This window comes from Leiobunum rupestre, chromosome 3 (genome assembly GCF_980474605.1).
Source record: "Leiobunum rupestre chromosome 3, qqLeiRupe1.1.hap1, whole genome shotgun sequence".
In the NCBI taxonomy this organism is placed as follows: Eukaryota; Metazoa; Arthropoda; class Arachnida; order Opiliones; family Sclerosomatidae; genus Leiobunum; species Leiobunum rupestre.
In genome coordinates this window covers 51,374,059-51,379,374 of record NC_143386.1, presented here as the reverse complement: position 1 = coordinate 51,379,374, position 5,316 = coordinate 51,374,059, and positions in this window count along the sequence as shown.

Below are 5,316 nucleotides of genomic sequence, written 5' to 3'. Positions count from 1 at the left end.
TTCCCTATGACCATTCCATTATTAGTGCTAAACGTTTTAACCATACGCCCATTTGCGTCAGACCTTCCATCCAGTTCAACGATATGGCCATTCAGATCTCCCAGGATCACCAACTTCTCTCTTCCTATAGTTCTGAGCTCATGAACGTCGTGAGCGAGGCAATCGTAAATTTCTTCATTACACTCTGTCGAATTTGCACCTGTAGCGCAATAGACAATTCCGAAAGCTATTTCTGGATTATCTGCTAGTCCGATCCACATATGTTCAGGACATTTTTTTATTAACACTAGATTATCCAATTTTGACAAAACACCAAGACCCCCGCCTTTTTTTTCAGATTTTTTCTGTTTAAACCAAGCCACGTAAAATTCTCAGGGATACTGGGCAATTCTTCATCTCGCAAGTGCGTTTCCGCGACAGCCACAAAATCATAATTTTGAGATATCATAATATCTGAGAGTTCAAACCATTTTCGTTTTCCTCTTCCACCACAAACATTTAAAAAGCCAAATTTTAAAGAAGTATTGCCAAAACGTTTATTTTTATTTTTAACTTTCCTTGGTCCTCTCTTCCGATGTCGCCTCCTCATATTATTGACTGTCACTTCTACGAAAGGGACCAGCCTCCTCAAACCCCCTACTATTTTCATCATAGTTTGCTACATTTTCACTCTGTTTTCGAATTACTCGTTTGCCTCGTATTATCCATTCGCCGCCCCCTTCACGTTTCTGCTTCAATTCATTACGAAGAGCTTTATCCTCCTCTCTTTCTAACGGCGTAAGATCTCTCGCGATGTATATAGGCGGTCCTTCCAATTCTCTCAAACGTTTGGACGCGGTTAAGACCTTGTTGCGACTCGGTACTCCGTCTAATGTCACTATCAGTGGACGTACATTTCTATTCCTTCTCTCTCCTTGACGGTATACTCGAGTCACTTTGACATCTAGGACCTGAATTATTTCTCCGAACCACTCCTGTACAGCCTGATTTTCCATCGGCAATTCTTCGGGCAAATTGAAAATCACAACATTCGCTTTCCTGTCTTTGCGGTTATTAAATTCCATAATTTCAGATTTAACCTCGTCCTTGACCTGTTTACCGATGACTTTGACATCCACGGAATCCACGCTGGGTATGTTCATTTCCATTTTCGCTTTCAGGATTTCATACTCATTCTTCATTTTCTTCTCTAATTCGAGAATTCTCGTGTCTCTCTTACTCTCGATCGAATCAAGTCTATTCATCATACGTTTTTCACTTTCTCCTACGGCTTGGTCCAGTTCTCTTTTAAAAAAACTTTGGTACTCCGTGAGCTTATTGTCGAAAAGCGACGCCATCTTTGAGAAGAAGAGTTCATCCATTTGTGGCTTCGTTGTAGAAGTCTCACCAAACTGTCCATCGTTTTCAAAATCACAACCATCTAAGTGACAATACCATTTCATTCGTCTATCCTCTTCTAACGCCCAGTACAACGATTCCGAAACTTTAACGCATTTTATATGGAAACGGAGTCCACATCCAGCACACTGTATGCTCTTGGCCTTCTGGGTTAATTGTTGATCACAACAGGAACATATTTTTAAACTCGAAGCGTCGTCTCCACCGCTGACATTTCTTTTTCGAGGGTTTTGACTCATTTAAATATAAACTATTTTGGGGGGGGGGCATGCCCCCCCCCCCTGGAGCCGCCCCTGCCTTAACACTGATTTTCTAATAATGGCCCATCAATTTTCAAATAAGCTCAAAAATATTTGGTAATAAAAAGGAAAAAAATTAATGATTTATTCAAAGGAAACGACGTAATGTATGCATTTTACCTGACAATTAAGTCTGAAGCATTTAAAGTTATAATTTTACCAAAAAAATATTTTCAAACATAGTTCTAGTTTCTCTACTGCGAAACATGGTAGACCTACTAAAGAGGAAATTCATTTTCGATATAGTTTATCATAAACCACTAATGGTTTCAAGGTACTTTCTGTTTTTCAAGGTTAAATAATATTTAATTTTAATTAATAATAACTAAATTGAAGAACTTTTGAATTGAATGTGATGAAAATTTCTCGCAACATTATTTCTTTGTAAACAATATGAAAACCATTCTCTAGTTAATTTCGTAATAAATATATCAAACATTGTATTTCATTTTTAGTTACTCAACAGTTTCTGCTACCGTTGCAGTTCGTAGCGCGAATGGTGGCTCCATTTCCATGACTGTACGCTCTGAGGCATCTTCCGGGCGCCTTTTGGACCAGAAGATACTCGCCGCCGCCAACTACCCCGGCACTCGAACTGCTGTCGTCCGTCGTTGGTGTTGCAACCGATTATGTGTACAGAGGGTCTTCGTGGTTCGTTCCGGTGTAAATACACATGTTAGAATGCGTCGCCGATCCTTTCAACAGTTTCGATCCTCCGGGAGCGTCCACTGCATAAAACAGTTCGTTGACTGATGTGAAAGCGCCTCTGAAAATGATGACGCCAATAATGACATTTATTAATTTTATTTCAAATATATCGTCAAAAAGGTTAAATTTCAAATCGAGTTATTTCTTTTAAACTGTTAAATCTTCAAAATGTTCCGTATCAACTTTTTAAATCTATTTAAAAATACTTTAAGGCTCTCGCAAAAATTACGATTTCAAAAATATCCCGAATAATAATCTATCCTATCTTTAAATTTATTTGAAAGTAAAAAAATATTTCGTGTGTTTGGATTATGATAAAGCAGTGAAGCAATGCAAGACAGGAGAGTGTCCCCTAACCTCCAGTTGTAGTCGTTAAGGATGATTTTGATTCCGGATCCAATCAAGGCTTTTTCGACGTTCATGCATTTCCCGCTGGCCGGATGCTCAATCATAAAGTTATGTTTTTGTACCCCGCCGTTCCGCTAGGCACTACGGCGGCCCACAACACTCAACCAGGTCCGGACAAACGTTCGGCCAGTGAGACAGCTATAAGAACAGACTCACATATGGCAAACAAACGCCCTCATCACGGCCCAACAAAAGGCGACACCATGGGCCTGCCCGAGAACCCATCCTCGCACAGCTGAGGGCTAGAGAGACTTCCTCTTCCACTGCAAATACCATCCCCGATAAGGTTATCAAATGACAGGTATGGAGCGAACCATCGCGTGAACCCAAAGTCCGAGCCCAGCAACCACGAACACACCCGTCCCCCCTCCGGCTGGCGGCGAAGGGGGCGATGCGAACTGGCGCGCAAGCCCAGAAATCAGGCCCGGCAGCCGCGAACGACACCAGTGACCCCATTAAGGACAATCCGGATAAGGACAGTGATACCTGTGCAAATCAGCCGCAGGTTATTAGCCATACGTTGCCCGGCTCTCGCCACGACGAGGCTTTGCAATCAGGATTTAAGAGAGCCCGGATGCTCAATCAGTCTGCCTTTATCGTATCTCTCCGCAAAACTGAATTTTCTCGAAATGAAATCCAATCCACCGCCGATATTAGGGAATTGGCAGGCGCCAGATGACAGGAGTGCGCACAAACTGACCGCCACCAGGCAAGATCCCAAATACGTCGATCTCATTGTCCGAATCTGCCAAAATAAAAGCCCAAATATCTAATCATGACAGGACTGGAATCTTTAGGTAATGTAAATAGATGTTTAAACGCGTTAATTCCTTGCGCTTATAATAATGAAAAAATAATAAGTAATTTAGTGTTTTTTATATTTCTCGATCGTACACGCGCCTTGATTAAAAAAAGAATGCCCTCAAGAACTTTAACAATTTCACGGAAATTAGCCGAATCATGTGACTACCTTAATCATTTGAAATCACCTATCCAGATTTATGAAATTAGTCGAAATCGAACGGAGTTGACAAGTTACTTAAGACGCAATAAACCGATGAAGTGGGAAATGGTTATTACTTTTATCTCGCAGCAAGAGGAGTTGCGTTCTCTGGATGAAAACTTGGAACGATTTATTTTGTCATGCCGAAAAGGAAAATATATATCAGAATTATTACAATAAATAGTATTTTACAATTTGACTCTCGTACATGGTTAGAACATTAGCCGACAATTTTCAGCCTTCACACCTCTCACTCATAATATTAATTGCAACTTATGTTAAGATAGTAAAGGTTAACCTAAATTTATTAATAGTGTTCCGAAATGCTATTTAGCAGATTTAAAAATCGTTTGTCGAACCACGCATTGTAACCAGTGTTGGAAATAAGCTTTTTAAAAGTACTGGTCAATATGACCACAATACCCCTAATATATAAATATATCAAACATTGTATTTCATTTTTAGTTACTCAACAGTTTCTGCTACCGTTGCAGTTCGTAGCGCGAATGGTGGCTCCATTTCCATGACTGTACGCTCTGAGGCATCTTCCGGGCGCCTTTTGGACCAGAAGATACTCGCCGCCGCCAACTACCCCGGCACTCGAACTTAATTTAATTTAATTTAACTATCTAGACGGACTGTCTTGTACATGTTATAATAGATAATTATTTTATCTTTTTTATCGAAAGGTTTCAGTTTTGTATTGTTCAGAGTTGTTGACTTGTTTTTTACGTAGTTGATAATTTTGCAAATAAAATTTAGGTCGAACCCCCTATTCAATGCTATACTTTTTAGGAAATTTAATTCATAGTTGTAAAAACCAGTCAACAACTCTGAACAATACAAAACTGAAACCTTTCGATAAAAAAGATAAAATAATTGTACTACCATACAGTAACTTCACGGAAAAAATTGGCCACATTTGCAAAAACAATGGAGTGAAGCCTATTTTTAAGCCTATAAATAAGATCATTCCAAGTAGAAAAGACAAGGTGACTGTTATGGAGGAAAGTGGAATCTACTTACTGACGTGCAACTGTCAAATGGGGTACGTGGGACAGACAAAAAGGTGCCTCGCCACACGCGTAAAGGAGCACGAAGCGGACTTGAGACTATAAAGGCCCAAGGCCATTGTAGATCACACCCAAATTGGTCTTATGCACACCATAGATACTAAACAGGTCCAATTAATTGTTAGGGAAAACAATCCTGTAAAATTAAATATTAGAGAGTCGGTAGAAATTGTTAAATGGAAAACCAAAAATATATTAATCAACAACATAGATGGCCCCGCTCATGAAGTCGCGCTGCACTATACCAACCTGTTGAAGTAGCACCGATGATTTCTATCTCGCCAAACCTCTATCTTTTTTATTAAGGGATCTAGTATTACCAAACGTTATTGTGCCTACACGCCAATTATGTTTACACTGTATTTTCGCTTCTGACGAACTCTCGTTTTTTGTCATCATTGTAATTTAGCCTGACGAAGGCGCTAGT